The sequence below is a fragment of the Anomaloglossus baeobatrachus genome, unplaced genomic scaffold (genome assembly GCF_048569485.1).
Source record: "Anomaloglossus baeobatrachus isolate aAnoBae1 unplaced genomic scaffold, aAnoBae1.hap1 Scaffold_3246, whole genome shotgun sequence".
Classification (NCBI taxonomy): domain Eukaryota; kingdom Metazoa; phylum Chordata; class Amphibia; order Anura; family Aromobatidae; genus Anomaloglossus; species Anomaloglossus baeobatrachus.
This window is the reverse complement of record NW_027442636.1, coordinates 75,321-92,831: the sequence shown is the minus strand read 5'-3', so window position 1 is coordinate 92,831 and position 17,511 is coordinate 75,321. Positions and strand designations below refer to the sequence as shown.

At 47.1% G+C, this 17,511-nt stretch overlaps 10 non-coding genes and 2 pseudogenes across 10 annotated transcripts; all 12 read left to right on the top strand.

Annotated features, from left to right (window-relative positions):
• The first annotated feature begins 963 nt into the window (after window positions 1–963).
• Window positions 964–1,154, top strand: LOC142269964 (U2 spliceosomal RNA). Its single transcript, XR_012735342.1, has one exon. It is a non-coding gene; the product is annotated as a U2 spliceosomal RNA (small nuclear RNA).
• Window positions 1,155–2,541: 1,387 nt separating this feature from the next.
• On the top strand, window positions 2,542–2,732 carry LOC142269963 (U2 spliceosomal RNA). The gene has a single exon (XR_012735341.1). It is a non-coding gene; the product is annotated as a U2 spliceosomal RNA (small nuclear RNA).
• Window positions 2,733–4,119: 1,387 nt separating this feature from the next.
• LOC142269962 (U2 spliceosomal RNA) lies at window positions 4,120–4,310 on the top strand. Its single transcript, XR_012735340.1, has one exon. It is a non-coding gene; the product is annotated as a U2 spliceosomal RNA (small nuclear RNA).
• A 1,387-nt stretch (window positions 4,311–5,697) lies between these two features.
• Window positions 5,698–5,888, top strand: LOC142269961 (U2 spliceosomal RNA). The gene has a single exon (XR_012735339.1). It is a non-coding gene; the product is annotated as a U2 spliceosomal RNA (small nuclear RNA).
• A 1,387-nt stretch (window positions 5,889–7,275) lies between these two features.
• Window positions 7,276–7,466, top strand: LOC142269960 (U2 spliceosomal RNA). Its single transcript, XR_012735338.1, has one exon. It is a non-coding gene; the product is annotated as a U2 spliceosomal RNA (small nuclear RNA).
• A 1,387-nt stretch (window positions 7,467–8,853) lies between these two features.
• Window positions 8,854–8,980, top strand: LOC142269911 (U2 spliceosomal RNA; annotated as a pseudogene).
• A 688-nt stretch (window positions 8,981–9,668) lies between these two features.
• Window positions 9,669–9,861, top strand: LOC142269904 (U2 spliceosomal RNA). The gene has a single exon (XR_012735290.1). It is a non-coding gene; the product is annotated as a U2 spliceosomal RNA (small nuclear RNA).
• Window positions 9,862–11,248: 1,387 nt separating this feature from the next.
• Window positions 11,249–11,439, top strand: LOC142269958 (U2 spliceosomal RNA). The gene has a single exon (XR_012735336.1). It is a non-coding gene; the product is annotated as a U2 spliceosomal RNA (small nuclear RNA).
• A 1,387-nt stretch (window positions 11,440–12,826) lies between these two features.
• On the top strand, window positions 12,827–13,017 carry LOC142269957 (U2 spliceosomal RNA). The gene has a single exon (XR_012735335.1). It is a non-coding gene; the product is annotated as a U2 spliceosomal RNA (small nuclear RNA).
• Window positions 13,018–14,404: 1,387 nt separating this feature from the next.
• LOC142269909 (U2 spliceosomal RNA) lies at window positions 14,405–14,531 on the top strand (annotated as a pseudogene).
• A 684-nt stretch (window positions 14,532–15,215) lies between these two features.
• Window positions 15,216–15,410, top strand: LOC142269905 (U2 spliceosomal RNA). Its single transcript, XR_012735291.1, has one exon. It is a non-coding gene; the product is annotated as a U2 spliceosomal RNA (small nuclear RNA).
• A 1,387-nt stretch (window positions 15,411–16,797) lies between these two features.
• Window positions 16,798–16,988, top strand: LOC142269956 (U2 spliceosomal RNA). The gene has a single exon (XR_012735334.1). It is a non-coding gene; the product is annotated as a U2 spliceosomal RNA (small nuclear RNA).
• The last annotated feature ends 523 nt before the right edge of the window (window positions 16,989–17,511 follow it).

The window sequence follows — 17,511 nt, the reverse complement described above, 5'->3', positions numbered from 1 at the left end:
AGTAATGATGATCTCTTTAGTAGTCTGTTGGCGCCCTCTCCTGGAGGAATAGTTTGCTTGCTCTTGGACATTCTAAAAGAGAGGTCATGATAGACATTGAGCTTCTGAGCTCAATTGGGGACAGTCATGGGTGATGAATGTTTGCAACCTACTGCGAAGCCTCATACCGCAATATAAGGAACGTCAAATACTAAGAAAGGGCGGCCTATGAAAGAATTACTACTTTCAATAAGTACACTTAAACGGCTAATTGGGAATAGAAAAACTGTAAAAAGCCCTCTGAGAAAGCCCCCCTCTAACCTTTGATAGTAAGCTTTTCTGTAGTCTGCCTGTTGATGTATTTTCCGTTTGAACTGTGCACAACATGAAGAGACGGAACACTGGCGGCTTGTCACAATGCCCCCCGATGACATCACAATAGCGCTGCTGCCTAGAAAACAAGCTGCGCAGAAGAAGTTGTTCTTTGGGTGGGAGGGTGGGCTAGTGGAAGGAGGGGGCAATCTCTTTTTTTCCCGGGTGGTAGGGGGATGACAGGAGAAGGGAAGCGGGTGGTGAGAAAGGTACAGAGGGCAGGGTTTGGGGGCTGGGAAGGAAAGGGAAAAGATTAGGGTTTGGGGATGATGAAAGGGCTTTCTACGGGTAAGGATGGCAAAGGGTGGCAGTGACGGAAAGTCAGGCAACCTGTCCTGTCCGTCTTTTTGTATCGTGAATTGGAAAGACTGCAAGGGGGAGGGGAGTTGCTTGCGCCCTAAAGGAGGAGTTATTCAGATTCATTGCAGTGGGCGGCGGCTGCAAAACGCACCATTCTTCTTGTTTTGGCTCTGCAAAGCAGCCTTTTCAAGGGTTGGCTTGGGTGACAAAATGTCTTGTGTAGGCGTGGGTTTGTCTCCCTCTCGCTCTCTCTCCCTAAGATGTGTCCGGCATAGGCTAGGGTGCCACTCGAGGCCCAAACCAATTCTGGTTATCGCTTCTCGGCCTTTTGGCTAAGATCAAGTGTAGTATCTGTTCTTATCAGTTTAATATCTGATACGTCCCCTATCTGGGGACCATATATTAAATGGATTTTTAGAACAGGGAGATGGAAAAAGAGCTTGCTCTGTCCACTCCACGCATTGACCTGGTATTGCAGTACCTCCAGGAACGGTGCACCCCTTCTTAACCCAGTTTCCAAAAGCAGAACTCAATTCACCTGATTCATATTAGCCCGATTTAATGAATTGGAAGAAAGCATACGTCTTCATATGCACCTCAATTTGGCCCATTCACTTTTCACACTTCCTCCTTTTGTTTTTTTATCTTTCACACTTTTGACTTTCTTTATTCATCCAAATAGCAAACTCATCACCACTCAACCTGACCAACTCGGCTATGTCCCCGTGCTGCAGTTCTCTGTCTTATCTAGATCATTTGCAATTGAATGGAATAGATCCCTTTTGGACAAAGTGGATTCACCTGCTGCTGCAGTGACCACAGGTGTGATAACATCTAGAATTGGCATCTGGTGCGATCTCTCCGCTTCCACTCCAAAGAAAGTTACCTGTTTATTCCTATCATGCATTGGTTTTTGGGGTTTTCTTTGAGTAATGATGATCTCTTTAGTAGTCTGTTGGCGCCCTCTCCTGGAGGAATAGTTTGCTTGCTCTTGGACATTCTAAAAGAGAGGTCATGATAGACATTGAGCTTCTGAGCTCAATTGGGGACAGTCATGGGTGATGAATGTTTGCAACCTACTGCGAAGCCTCATACCGCAATATAAGGAACGTCAAATACTAAGAAAGGGCGGCCTATGAAAGAATTACTACTTTCAATAAGTACACTTAAACGGCTAATTGGGAATAGAAAAACTGTAAAAAGCCCTCTGAGAAAGCCCCCCTCTAACCTTTGATAGTAAGCTTTTCTGTAGTCTGCCTGTTGATGTATTTTCCGTTTGAACTGTGCACAACATGAAGAGACGGAACACTGGCGGCTTGTCACAATGCCCCCCGATGACATCACAATAGCGCTGCTGCCTAGAAAACAAGCTGCGCAGAAGAAGTTGTTCTTTGGGTGGGAGGGTGGGCTAGTGGAAGGAGGGGGCAATCTCTTTTTTTCCGGGTGGTAGGGGGATGACAGGAGAAGGGAAGCGGGTGGTGAGAAAGGTACAGAGGGCAGGGTTTGGGGGCTGGGAAGGAAAGGGAAAAGATTAGGGTTTGGGGATGATGAAAGGGCTTTCTACGGGTAAGGATGGCAAAGGGTGGCAGTGACGGAAAGTCAGGCAACCTGTCCTGTCCGTCTTTTTGTATCGTGAATTGGAAAGACTGCAAGGGGGAGGGGAGTTGCTTGCGCCCTAAAGGAGGAGTTATTCAGATTCATTGCAGTGGGCGGCGGCTGCAAAACGCACCATTCTTCTTGTTTTGGCTCTGCAAAGCAGCCTTTTCAAGGGTTGGCTTGGGTGACAAAATGTCTTGTGTAGGCGTGGGTTTGTCTCCCTCTCGCTCTCTCTCCCTAAGATGTGTCCGGCATAGGCCAGGGTGCCACTCGAGGCCCAAACCAATTCTGGTTATCGCTTCTCGGCCTTTTGGCTAAGATCAAGTGTAGTATCTGTTCTTATCAGTTTAATATCTGATACGTCCCCTATCTGGGGACCATATATTAAATGGATTTTTAGAACAGGGAGATGGAAAAAGAGCTTGCTCTGTCCACTCCACGCATTGACCTGGTATTGCAGTACCTCCAGGAACGGTGCACCCCTTCTTAACCCAGTTTCCAAAAGCAGAACTCAATTCACCTGATTCATATTAGCCCGATTTAATGAATTGGAAGAAAGCATACGTCTTCATATGCACCTCAATTTGGCCCATTCACTTTTCACACTTCCTCCTTTTGTTTTTTATCTTTCACACTTTTGACTTTCTTTATTCATCCAAATAGCAAACTCATCACCACTCAACCTGACCAACTCGGCTATGTCCCCGTGCTGCAGTTCTCTGTCTTATCTAGATCATTTGCAATTGAATGGAATAGATCCCTTTTGGACAAAGTGGATTCACCTGCTGCTGCAGTGACCACAGGTGTGATAACATCTAGAATTGGCATCTGGTGCGATCTCTCCGCTTCCACTCCAAAGAAAGTTACCTGTTTATTCCTATCATGCATTGGTTTTTGGGGTTTTCTTTGAGTAATGATGATCTCTTTAGTAGTCTGTTGGCGCCCTCTCCTGGAGGAATAGTTTGCTTGCTCTTGGACATTCTAAAAGAGAGGTCATGATAGACATTGAGCTTCTGAGCTCAATTGGGGACAGTCATGGGTGATGAATGTTTGCAACCTACTGCGAAGCCTCATACCGCAATATAAGGAACGTCAAATACTAAGAAAGGGCGGCCTATGAAAGAATTACTACTTTCAATAAGTACACTTAAACGGCTAATTGGGAATAGAAAAACTGTAAAAAGCCCTCTGAGAAAGCCCCCCTCTAACCTTTGATAGTAAGCTTTTCTGTAGTCTGCCTGTTGATGTATTTTCCGTTTGAACTGTGCACAACATGAAGAGACGGAACACTGGCGGCTTGTCACAATGCCCCCCGATGACATCACAATAGCGCTGCTGCCTAGAAAACAAGCTGCGCAGAAGAAGTTGTTCTTTGGGTGGGAGGGTGGGCTAGTGGAAGGAGGGGGCAATCTCTTTTTTTCCCGGGTGGTAGGGGGATGACAGGAGAAGGGAAGCGGGTGGTGAGAAAGGTACAGAGGGCAGGGTTTGGGGGCTGGGAAGGAAAGGGAAAAGATTAGGGTTTGGGGATGATGAAAGGGCTTTCTACGGGTAAGGATGGCAAAGGGTGGCAGTGACGGAAAGTCAGGCAACCTGTCCTGTCCGTCTTTTTGTATCGTGAATTGGAAAGACTGCAAGGGGGAGGGGAGTTGCTTGCGCCCTAAAGGAGGAGTTATTCAGATTCATTGCAGTGGGCGGCGGCTGCAAAACGCACCATTCTTCTTGTTTTGGCTCTGCAAAGCAGCCTTTTCAAGGGTTGGCTTGGGTGACAAAATGTCTTGTGTAGGCGTGGGTTTGTCTCCCTCTCGCTCTCTCTCCCTAAGATGTGTCCGGCATAGGCCAGGGTGCCACTCGAGGCCCAAACCAATTCTGGTTATCGCTTCTCGGCCTTTTGGCTAAGATCAAGTGTAGTATCTGTTCTTATCAGTTTAATATCTGATACGTCCCCTATCTGGGGACCATATATTAAATGGATTTTTAGAACAGGGAGATGGAAAAAGAGCTTGCTCTGTCCACTCCACGCATTGACCTGGTATTGCAGTACCTCCAGGAACGGTGCACCCCTTCTTAACCCAGTTTCCAAAAGCAGAACTCAATTCACCTGATTCATATTAGCCCGATTTAATGAATTGGAAGAAAGCATACGTCTTCATATGCACCTCAATTTGGCCCATTCACTTTTCACACTTCCTCCTTTTGTTTTTTATCTTTCACACTTTTGACTTTCTTTATTCATCCAAATAGCAAACTCATCACCACTCAACCTGACCAACTCGGCTATGTCCCCGTGCTGCAGTTCTCTGTCTTATCTAGATCATTTGCAATTGAATGGAATAGATCCCTTTTGGACAAAGTGGATTCACCTGCTGCTGCAGTGACCACAGGTGTGATAACATCTAGAATTGGCATCTGGTGCGATCTCTCCGCTTCCACTCCAAAGAAAGTTACCTGTTTATTCCTATCATGCATTGGTTTTTGGGGTTTTCTTTGAGTAATGATGATCTCTTTAGTAGTCTGTTGGCGCCCTCTCCTGGAGGAATAGTTTGCTTGCTCTTGGACATTCTAAAAGAGAGGTCATGATAGACATTGAGCTTCTGAGCTCAATTGGGGACAGTCATGGGTGATGAATGTTTGCAACCTACTGCGAAGCCTCATACCGCAATATAAGGAACGTCAAATACTAAGAAAGGGCGGCCTATGAAAGAATTACTACTTTCAATAAGTACACTTAAACGGCTAATTGGGAATAGAAAAACTGTAAAAAGCCCTCTGAGAAAGCCCCCCTCTAACCTTTGATAGTAAGCTTTTCTGTAGTCTGCCTGTTGATGTATTTTCCGTTTGAACTGTGCACAACATGAAGAGACGGAACACTGGCGGCTTGTCACAATGCCCCCCGATGACATCACAATAGCGCTGCTGCCTAGAAAACAAGCTGCGCAGAAGAAGTTGTTCTTTGGGTGGGAGGGTGGGCTAGTGGAAGGAGGGGGCAATCTCTTTTTTTCCCGGGTGGTAGGGGGATGACAGGAGAAGGGAAGCGGGTGGTGAGAAAGGTACAGAGGGCAGGGTTTGGGGGCTGGGAAGGAAAGGGAAAAGATTAGGGTTTGGGGATGATGAAAGGGCTTTCTACGGGTAAGGATGGCAAAGGGTGGCAGTGACGGAAAGTCAGGCAACCTGTCCTGTCCGTCTTTTTGTATCGTGAATTGGAAAGACTGCAAGGGGGAGGGGAGTTGCTTGCGCCCTAAAGGAGGAGTTATTCAGATTCATTGCAGTGGGCGGCGGCTGCAAAACGCACCATTCTTCTTGTTTTGGCTCTGCAAAGCAGCCTTTTCAAGGGTTGGCTTGGGTGACAAAATGTCTTGTGTAGGCGTGGGTTTGTCTCCCTCTCGCTCTCTCTCCCTAAGATGTGTCCGGCATAGGCCAGGGTGCCACTCGAGGCCCAAACCAATTCTGGTTATCGCTTCTCGGCCTTTTGGCTAAGATCAAGTGTAGTATCTGTTCTTATCAGTTTAATATCTGATACGTCCCCTATCTGGGGACCATATATTAAATGGATTTTTAGAACAGGGAGATGGAAAAAGAGCTTGCTCTGTCCACTCCACGCATTGACCTGGTATTGCAGTACCTCCAGGAACGGTGCACCCCTTCTTAACCCAGTTTCCAAAAGCAGAACTCAATTCACCTGATTCATATTAGCCCGATTTAATGAATTGGAAGAAAGCATACGTCTTCATATGCACCTCAATTTGGCCCATTCACTTTTCACACTTCCTCCTTTTGTTTTTTATCTTTCACACTTTTGACTTTCTTTATTCATCCAAATAGCAAACTCATCACCACTCAACCTGACCAACTCGGCTATGTCCCCGTGCTGCAGTTCTCTGTCTTATCTAGATCATTTGCAATTGAATGGAATAGATCCCTTTTGGACAAAGTGGATTCACCTGCTGCTGCAGTGACCACAGGTGTGATAACATCTAGAATTGGCATCTGGTGCGATCTCTCCGCTTCCACTCCAAAGAAAGTTACCTGTTTATTCCTATCATGCATTGGTTTTTGGGGTTTTCTTTGAGTAATGATGATCTCTTTAGTAGTCTGTTGGCGCCCTCTCCTGGAGGAATAGTTTGCTTGCTCTTGGACATTCTAAAAGAGAGGTCATGATAGACATTGAGCTTCTGAGCTCAATTGGGGACAGTCATGGGTGATGAATGTTTGCAACCTACTGCGAAGCCTCATACCGCAATATAAGGAACGTCAAATACTAAGAAAGGGCGGCCTATGAAAGAATTACTACTTTCAATAAGTACACTTAAACGGCTAATTGGGAATAGAAAAACTGTAAAAAGCCCTCTGAGAAAGCCCCCCTCTAACCTTTGATAGTAAGCTTTTCTGTAGTCTGCCTGTTGATGTATTTTCCGTTTGAACTGTGCACAACATGAAGAGACGGAACACTGGCGGCTTGTCACAATGCCCCCCGATGACATCACAATAGCGCTGCTGCCTAGAAAACAAGCTGCGCAGAAGAAGTTGTTCTTTGGGTGGGAGGGTGGGCTAGTGGAAGGAGGGGGCAATCTCTTTTTTTCCCGGGTGGTAGGGGGATGACAGGAGAAGGGAAGCGGGTGGTGAGAAAGGTACAGAGGGCAGGGTTTGGGGGCTGGGAAGGAAAGGGAAAAGATTAGGGTTTGGGGATGATGAAAGGGCTTTCTACGGGTAAGGATGGCAAAGGGTGGCAGTGACGGAAAGTCAGGCAACCTGTCCTGTCCGTCTTTTTGTATCGTGAATTGGAAAGACTGCAAGGGGGAGGGGAGTTGCTTGCGCCCTAAAGGAGGAGTTATTCAGATTCATTGCAGTGGGCGGCGGCTGCAAAACGCACCATTCTTCTTGTTTTGGCTCTGCAAAGCAGCCTTTTCAAGGGTTGGCTTGGGTGACAAAATGTCTTGTGTAGGCGTGGGTTTGTCTCCCTCTCGCTCTCTCTCCCTAAGATGTGTCCGGCATAGGCCAGGGTGCCACTCGAGGCCCAAACCAATTCTGGTTATCGCTTCTCGGCCTTTTGGCTAAGATCAAGTGTAGTATCTGTTCTTATCAGTTTAATATCTGATACGTCCCCTATCTGGGGACCATATATTAAATGGATTTTTAGAACAGGGAGATGGAAAAAGAGCTTGCTCTGTCCACTCCACGCATTGACCTGGTATTGCAGTACCTCCAGGAACGGTGCACCCCTTCTTAACCCAGTTTCCAAAAGCAGAACTCAATTCACCTGATTCATATTAGCCCGATTTAATGAATTGGAAGAAAGCATACGTCTTCATATGCACCTCAATTTGGCCCATTCACTTTTCACACTTCCTCCTTTTGTTTTTTATCTTTCACACTTTTGACTTTCTTTATTCATCCAAATAGCAAACTCATCACCACTCAACCTGACCAACTCGGCTATGTCCCCGTGCTGCAGTTCTCTGTCTTATCTAGATCATTTGCAATTGAATGGAATAGATCCCTTTTGGACAAAGTGGATTCACCTGCTGCTGCAGTGACCACAGGTGTGATAACATCTAGAATTGGCATCTGGTGCGATCTCTCCGCTTCCACTCCAAAGAAAGTTACCTGTTTATTCCTATCATGCATTGGTTTTTGGGGTTTTCTTTGAGTAATGATGATCTCTTTAGTAGTCTGTTGGCGCCCTCTCCTGGAGGAATAGTTTGCTTGCTCTTGGACATTCTAAAAGAGAGGTCATGATAGACATTGAGCTTCTGAGCTCAATTGGGGACAGTCATGGGTGATGAATGTTTGCAACCTACTGCGAAGCCTCATACCGCAATATAAGGAACGTCAAATACTAAGAAAGGGCGGCCTATGAAAGAATTACTACTTTCAATAAGTACACTTAAACGGCTAATTGGGAATAGAAAAACTGTAAAAAGCCCTCTGAGAAAGCCCCCCTCTAACCTTTGATAGTAAGCTTTTCTGTAGTCTGCCTGTTGATGTATTTTCCGTTTGAACTGTGCACAACATGAAGAGACGGAACACTGGCGGCTTGTCACAATGCCCCCCGATGACATCACAATAGCGCTGCTGCCTAGAAAACAAGCTGCGCAGAAGAAGTTGTTCTTTGGGTGGGAGGGTGGGCTAGTGGAAGGAGGGGGCAATCTCTTTTTTTCCCGGGTGGTAGGGGGATGACAGGAGAAGGGAAGCGGGTGGTGAGAAAGGTACAGAGGGCAGGGTTTGGGGGCTGGGAAGGAAAGGGAAAAGATTAGGGTTTGGGGATGATGAAAGGGCTTTCTACGGGTAAGGATGGCAAAGGGTGGCAGTGACGGAAAGTCAGGCAACCTGTCCTGTCCGTCTTTTTGTATCGTGAATTGGAAAGACTGCAAGGGGGAGGGGAGTTGCTTGCGCCCTAAAGGAGGAGTTATTCAGATTCATTGCAGTGGGCGGCGGCTGCAAAACGCACCATTCTTCTTGTTTTGGCTCTGCAAAGCAGCCTTTTCAAGGGTTGGCTTGGGTGACAAAATGTCTTGTGTAGGCGTGGGTTTGTCTCCCTCTCGCTCTCTCTCCCTAAGATGTGTCCGGCATAGGCCAGGGTGCCACTCGAGGCCCAAACCAATTCTGGTTATCGCTTCTCGGCCTTTTGGCTAAGATCAAGTGTAGTATCTGTGAGGCTCGGCAGATGCAATGCACACTGGAAGGTTGCGCTTGCTAGTACTCTTGATGTATAGTATATTCATCTAGAGGAAAACATGGCCCTACCAGGATCGAGGCTATTAGACTGAGTAAGTGTGGGGGCTATGGTGCAATGTGCCCCAGGACTGACGACCCTGGAGTGAGTCTGAGCTTGCTGGCTTGGGACCCCGGCGAGCCTTGGGCTCTGTAGCACACCGTACCTTGCCCTTTCATACTTTCTGAGCATATTGCTCTATCCCGGCCTTCTGGCTAGGAAGGGAAATTTTTATAATCATGGTCGGAGGTCCGTTCAGCTTTGGGCTGAGAAACCAACACCCGGTTGGAGGTCCGGGTCAGCTTCGGCTGAGAAACCAACACCCGGTTGGAGGTCTGGGTCAGCTTCGGCTGAGAAACCAACACCCGGTTGGAGGTCCGGGTCAGCTTCGGCTGAGAAACCAACACCCGGTTGGAGGTCCGGTTAGCCTTGGGCTGAGAAACCAACACCGGTTGACGGTCCGGGCAGTTTCGGCTGCGAAACCAACAACTAGTAGCTCTCTACTCCACTTGGGTAAGATGCCTGGGTGGACGCTGGGAGCAACGACAAGGCTCAACCAGGCTTCGGCTTGGGGGAGCACCGAAGATCCCTGACCCTTGCTGTGGCCTTCTGGCTCGGAGGGACGGGGTTGATTTTTGGGGACCCTCTCCTCACGGAGGGGTCCACACGAATCCTAGCCTTTGCACTGTTTTTGGTGTGACTTCGGTCATGCATTTTTTGCGGTGCTTTGGAAAGCTTCATTAAATCAAAAATCTGTTCTTATCAGTTTAATATCTGATACGTCCCCTATCTGGGGACCATATATTAAATGGATTTTTAGAACAGGGAGATGGAAAAAGAGCTTGCTCTGTCCACTCCACGCATTGACCTGGTATTGCAGTACCTCCAGGAACGGTGCACCCCTTCTTAACCCAGTTTCCAAAAGCAGAACTCAATTCACCTGATTCATATTAGCCCGATTTAATGAATTGGAAGAAAGCATACGTCTTCATATGCACCTCAATTTGGCCCATTCACTTTTCACACTTCCTCCTTTTGTTTTTTATCTTTCACACTTTTGACTTTCTTTATTCATCCAAATAGCAAACTCATCACCACTCAACCTGACCAACTCGGCTATGTCCCCGTGCTGCAGTTCTCTGTCTTATCTAGATCATTTGCAATTGAATGGAATAGATCCCTTTTGGACAAAGTGGATTCACCTGCTGCTGCAGTGACCACAGGTGTGATAACATCTAGAATTGGCATCTGGTGCGATCTCTCCGCTTCCACTCCAAAGAAAGTTACCTGTTTATTCCTATCATGCATTGGTTTTTGGGGTTTTCTTTGAGTAATGATGATCTCTTTAGTAGTCTGTTGGCGCCCTCTCCTGGAGGAATAGTTTGCTTGCTCTTGGACATTCTAAAAGAGAGGTCATGATAGACATTGAGCTTCTGAGCTCAATTGGGGACAGTCATGGGTGATGAATGTTTGCAACCTACTGCGAAGCCTCATACCGCAATATAAGGAACGTCAAATACTAAGAAAGGGCGGCCTATGAAAGAATTACTACTTTCAATAAGTACACTTAAACGGCTAATTGGGAATAGAAAAACTGTAAAAAGCCCTCTGAGAAAGCCCCCCTCTAACCTTTGATAGTAAGCTTTTCTGTAGTCTGCCTGTTGATGTATTTTCCGTTTGAACTGTGCACAACATGAAGAGACGGAACACTGGCGGCTTGTCACAATGCCCCCCGATGACATCACAATAGCGCTGCTGCCTAGAAAACAAGCTGCGCAGAAGAAGTTGTTCTTTGGGTGGGAGGGTGGGCTAGTGGAAGGAGGGGGCAATCTCTTTTTTTCCCGGGTGGTAGGGGGATGACAGGAGAAGGGAAGCGGGTGGTGAGAAAGGTACAGAGGGCAGGGTTTGGGGGCTGGGAAGGAAAGGGAAAAGATTAGGGTTTGGGGATGATGAAAGGGCTTTCTACGGGTAAGGATGGCAAAGGGTGGCAGTGACGGAAAGTCAGGCAACCTGTCCTGTCCGTCTTTTTGTATCGTGAATTGGAAAGACTGCAAGGGGGAGGGGAGTTGCTTGCGCCCTAAAGGAGGAGTTATTCAGATTCATTGCAGTGGGCGGCGGCTGCAAAACGCACCATTCTTCTTGTTTTGGCTCTGCAAAGCAGCCTTTTCAAGGGTTGGCTTGGGTGACAAAATGTCTTGTGTAGGCGTGGGTTTGTCTCCCTCTCGCTCTCTCTCCCTAAGATGTGTCCGGCATAGGCCAGGGTGCCACTCGAGGCCCAAACCAATTCTGGTTATCGCTTCTCGGCCTTTTGGCTAAGATCAAGTGTAGTATCTGTTCTTATCAGTTTAATATCTGATACGTCCCCTATCTGGGGACCATATATTAAATGGATTTTTAGAACAGGGAGATGGAAAAAGAGCTTGCTCTGTCCACTCCACGCATTGACCTGGTATTGCAGTACCTCCAGGAACGGTGCACCCCTTCTTAACCCAGTTTCCAAAAGCAGAACTCAATTCACCTGATTCATATTAGCCCGATTTAATGAATTGGAAGAAAGCATACGTCTTCATATGCACCTCAATTTGGCCCATTCACTTTTCACACTTCCTCCTTTTGTTTTTTATCTTTCACACTTTTGACTTTCTTTATTCATCCAAATAGCAAACTCATCACCACTCAACCTGACCAACTCGGCTATGTCCCCGTGCTGCAGTTCTCTGTCTTATCTAGATCATTTGCAATTGAATGGAATAGATCCCTTTTGGACAAAGTGGATTCACCTGCTGCTGCAGTGACCACAGGTGTGATAACATCTAGAATTGGCATCTGGTGCGATCTCTCCGCTTCCACTCCAAAGAAAGTTACCTGTTTATTCCTATCATGCATTGGTTTTTGGGGTTTTCTTTGAGTAATGATGATCTCTTTAGTAGTCTGTTGGCGCCCTCTCCTGGAGGAATAGTTTGCTTGCTCTTGGACATTCTAAAAGAGAGGTCATGATAGACATTGAGCTTCTGAGCTCAATTGGGGACAGTCATGGGTGATGAATGTTTGCAACCTACTGCGAAGCCTCATACCGCAATATAAGGAACGTCAAATACTAAGAAAGGGCGGCCTATGAAAGAATTACTACTTTCAATAAGTACACTTAAACGGCTAATTGGGAATAGAAAAACTGTAAAAAGCCCTCTGAGAAAGCCCCCCTCTAACCTTTGATAGTAAGCTTTTCTGTAGTCTGCCTGTTGATGTATTTTCCGTTTGAACTGTGCACAACATGAAGAGACGGAACACTGGCGGCTTGTCACAATGCCCCCCGATGACATCACAATAGCGCTGCTGCCTAGAAAACAAGCTGCGCAGAAGAAGTTGTTCTTTGGGTGGGAGGGTGGGCTAGTGGAAGGATGGGGCAATCTCTTTTTTTCCCGGGTGGTAGGGGGATGACAGGAGAAGGGAAGCGGGTGGTGAGAAAGGTACAGAGGGCAGGGTTTGGGGGCTGGGAAGGAAAGGGAAAAGATTAGGGTTTGGGGATGATGAAAGGGCTTTCTACGGGTAAGGATGGCAAAGGGTGGCAGTGACGGAAAGTCAGGCAACCTGTCCTGTCCGTCTTTTTGTATCGTGAATTGGAAAGACTGCAAGGGGGAGGGGAGTTGCTTGCGCCCTAAAGGAGGAGTTATTCAGATTCATTGCAGTGGGCGGCGGCTGCAAAACGCACCATTCTTCTTGTTTTGGCTCTGCAAAGCAGCCTTTTCAAGGGTTGGCTTGGGTGACAAAATGTCTTGTGTAGGCGTGGGTTTGTCTCCCTCTCGCTCTCTCTCCCTAAGATGTGTCCGGCATAGGCCAGGGTGCCACTCGAGGCCCAAACCAATTCTGGTTATCGCTTCTCGGCCTTTTGGCTAAGATCAAGTGTAGTATCTGTTCTTATCAGTTTAATATCTGATACGTCCCCTATCTGGGGACCATATATTAAATGGATTTTTAGAACAGGGAGATGGAAAAAGAGCTTGCTCTGTCCACTCCACGCATTGACCTGGTATTGCAGTACCTCCAGGAACGGTGCACCCCTTCTTAACCCAGTTTCCAAAAGCAGAACTCAATTCACCTGATTCATATTAGCCCGATTTAATGAATTGGAAGAAAGCATACGTCTTCATATGCACCTCAATTTGGCCCATTCACTTTTCACACTTCCTCCTTTTGTTTTTTATCTTTCACACTTTTGACTTTCTTTATTCATCCAAATAGCAAACTCATCACCACTCAACCTGACCAACTCGGCTATGTCCCCGTGCTGCAGTTCTCTGTCTTATCTAGATCATTTGCAATTGAATGGAATAGATCCCTTTTGGACAAAGTGGATTCACCTGCTGCTGCAGTGACCACAGGTGTGATAACATCTAGAATTGGCATCTGGTGCGATCTCTCCGCTTCCACTCCAAAGAAAGTTACCTGTTTATTCCTATCATGCATTGGTTTTTGGGGTTTTCTTTGAGTAATGATGATCTCTTTAGTAGTCTGTTGGCGCCCTCTCCTGGAGGAATAGTTTGCTTGCTCTTGGACATTCTAAAAGAGAGGTCATGATAGACATTGAGCTTCTGAGCTCAATTGGGGACAGTCATGGGTGATGAATGTTTGCAACCTACTGCGAAGCCTCATACCGCAATATAAGGAACGTCAAATACTAAGAAAGGGCGGCCTATGAAAGAATTACTACTTTCAATAAGTACACTTAAACGGCTAATTGGGAATAGAAAAACTGTAAAAAGCCCTCTGAGAAAGCCCCCCTCTAACCTTTGATAGTAAGCTTTTCTGTAGTCTGCCTGTTGATGTATTTTCCGTTTGAACTGTGCACAACATGAAGAGACGGAACACTGGCGGCTTGTCACAATGCCCCCCGATGACATCACAATAGCGCTGCTGCCTAGAAAACAAGCTGCGCAGAAGAAGTTGTTCTTTGGGTGGGAGGGTGGGCTAGTGGAAGGAGGGGGCAATCTCTTTTTTTCCCGGGTGGTAGGGGGATGACAGGAGAAGGGAAGCGGGTGGTGAGAAAGGTACAGAGGGCAGGGTTTGGGGGCTGGGAAGGAAAGGGAAAAGATTAGGGTTTGGGGATGATGAAAGGGCTTTCTACGGGTAAGGATGGCAAAGGGTGGCAGTGACGGAAAGTCAGGCAACCTGTCCTGTCCGTCTTTTTGTATCGTGAATTGGAAAGACTGCAAGGGGGAGGGGAGTTGCTTGCGCCCTAAAGGAGGAGTTATTCAGATTCATTGCAGTGGGCGGCGGCTGCAAAACGCACCATTCTTCTTGTTTTGGCTCTGCAAAGCAGCCTTTTCAAGGGTTGGCTTGGGTGACAAAATGTCTTGTGTAGGCGTGGGTTTGTCTCCCTCTCGCTCTCTCTCCCTAAGATGTGTCCGGCATAGGCCAGGGTGCCACTCGAGGCCCAAACCAATTCTGGTTATCGCTTCTCGGCCTTTTGGCTAAGATCAAGTGTAGTATCTGTGAGGCTCGGCAGATGCAATGCACACTGGAAGGTTGCGCTTGCTAGTACTCTTGATGTATAGTATATTCATCTAGAGGAAAACATGGCCCTACCAGGATCGAGGCTATTAGACTGAGTAAGTGTGGGGGCTATGGTGCAATGTGCCCCAGGACTGACGACCCTGGAGTGAGTCTGAGCTTGCTGGCTTGGGACCCCGGCGAGCCTTGGGCTCTGTAGCACACCGTACCTTGCCCTTTCATACTTTCTGAGCATATTGCTCTATCCCGGCCTTCTGGCTAGGAAGGGAAATTTTTATAATCATGGTCGGAGGTCCGTTCAGCTTTGGGCTGAGAAACCAACACCCGGTTGGAGGTCCGGGTCAGCTTCGGCTGAGAAACCAACACCCGGTTGGAGGTCTGGGTCAGCTTCGGCTGAGAAACCAACACCCGGTTGGAGGTCCGGGTCAGCTTCGGCTGAGAAACCAACACCCGGTTGGAGGTCCGGTTAGCCTTGGGCTGAGAAACCAACACCGGTTGACGGTCCGGGCAGTTTCGGCTGCGAAACCAACAACTAGTAGCTCTCTACTCCACTTGGGTAAGATGCCTGGGTGGACGCTGGGAGCAACGACAAGGCTCAACCAGGCTTCGGCTTGGGGGAGCACCGAAGATCCCTGACCCTTGCTGTGGCCTTCTGGCTCGGAGGGACGGGGTTGATTTTTGGGGACCCTCTCCTCACGGAGGGGTCCACACGAATCCTAGCCTTTGCACTGTTTTTGGTGTGACTTCGGTCATGCATTTTTTGCGGTGCTTTGGAAAGCTTCATTAAATCAAATCTGTTCTTATCAGTTTAATATCTGATACGTCCCCTATCTGGGGACCATATATTAAATGGATTTTTAGAACAGGGAGATGGAAAAAGAGCTTGCTCTGTCCACTCCACGCATTGACCTGGTATTGCAGTACCTCCAGGAACGGTGCACCCCTTCTTAACCCAGTTTCCAAAAGCAGAACTCAATTCACCTGATTCATATTAGCCCGATTTAATGAATTGGAAGAAAGCATACGTCTTCATATGCACCTCAATTTGGCCCATTCACTTTTCACACTTCCTCCTTTTGTTTTTTATCTTTCACACTTTTGACTTTCTTTATTCATCCAAATAGCAAACTCATCACCACTCAACCTGACCAACTCGGCTATGTCCCCGTGCTGCAGTTCTCTGTCTTATCTAGATCATTTGCAATTGAATGGAATAGATCCCTTTTGGACAAAGTGGATTCACCTGCTGCTGCAGTGACCACAGGTGTGATAACATCTAGAATTGGCATCTGGTGCGATCTCTCCGCTTCCACTCCAAAGAAAGTTACCTGTTTATTCCTATCATGCATTGGTTTTTGGGGTTTTCTTTGAGTAATGATGATCTCTTTAGTAGTCTGTTGGCGCCCTCTCCTGGAGGAATAGTTTGCTTGCTCTTGGACATTCTAAAAGAGAGGTCATGATAGACATTGAGCTTCTGAGCTCAATTGGGGACAGTCATGGGTGATGAATGTTTGCAACCTACTGCGAAGCCTCATACCGCAATATAAGGAACGTCAAATACTAAGAAAGGGCGGCCTATGAAAGAATTACTACTTTCAATAAGTACACTTAAACGGCTAATTGGGAATAGAAAAACTGTAAAAAGCCCTCTGAGAAAGCCCCCCTCTAACCTTTGATAGTAAGCTTTTCTGTAGTCTGCCTGTTGATGTATTTTCCGTTTGAACTGTGCACAACATGAAGAGACGGAACACTGGCGGCTTGTCACAATGCCCCCCGATGACATCACAATAGCGCTGCTGCCTAGAAAACAAGCTGCCCAGAAGAAGTTGTTCTTTGGGTGGGAGGGTGGGCTAGTGGAAGGAGGGGGCAATCTCTTTTTTTCCCGGGTGGTAGGGGGATGACAGGAGAAGGGAAGCGGGTGGTGAGAAAGGTACAGAGGGCAGGGTTTGGGGGCTGGGAAGGAAAGGGAAAAGATTAGGGTTTGGGGATGATGAAAGGGCTTTCTACGGGTAAGGATGGCAAAGGGTGGCAGTGACGGAAAGTCAGGCAACCTGTCCTGTCCGTCTTTTTGTATCGTGAATTGGAAAGACTGCAAGGGGGAGGGGAGTTGCTTGCGCCCTAAAGGAGGAGTTATTCTGATTCATTGCAGTGGGCGGCGGCTGCAAAACGCACCATTCTTCTTGTTTTGGCTCTGCAAAGCAGCCTTTTCAAGGGTTGGCTTGGGTGACAAAATGTCTTGTGTAGGCGTGGGTTTGTCTCCCTCTCGCTCTCTCTCCCTAAGATGTGTCCGGCATAGGCCAGGGTGCCACTCGAGGCCCAAACCAATTCTGGTTATCGCTTCTCGGCCTTTTGGCTAAGATCAAGTGTAGTATCTGTTCTTATCAGTTTAATATCTGATACGTCCCCTATCTGGGGACCATATATTAAATGGATTTTTAGAACAGGGAGATGGAAAAAGAGCTTGCTCTGTCCACTCCACGCATTGACCTGGTATTGCAGTACCTCCAGGAACGGTGCACCCCTTCTTAACCCAGTTTCCAAAAGCAGAACTCAATTCACCTGATTCATATTAGCCCGATTTAATGAATTGGAAGAAAGCATACGTCTTCATATGCACCTCAATTTGGCCCATTCACTTTTCACACTTCCTCCTTTTGTTTTTTATCTTTCACACTTTTGACTTTCTTTATTCATCCAAATAGCAAACTCATCACCACTCAACCTGACCAACTCGGCTATGTCCCCGTGCTGCAGTTCTCTGTCTTATCTAGATCATTTGCAATTGAATGGAATAGATCCCTTTTGGACAAAGTGGATTCACCTGCTGCTGCAGTGACCACAGGTGTGATAACATCTAGAATTGGCATCTGGTGCGATCTCTCCGCTTCCACTCCAAAGAAAGTTACCTGTTTATTCCTATCATGCATTGGTTTTTGGGGTTTTCTTTGAGTAATGATGATCTCTTTAGTAGTCTGTTGGCGCCCTCTCCTGGAGGAATAGTTTGCTTGCTCTTGGACATTCTAAAAGAGAGGTCATGATAGACATTG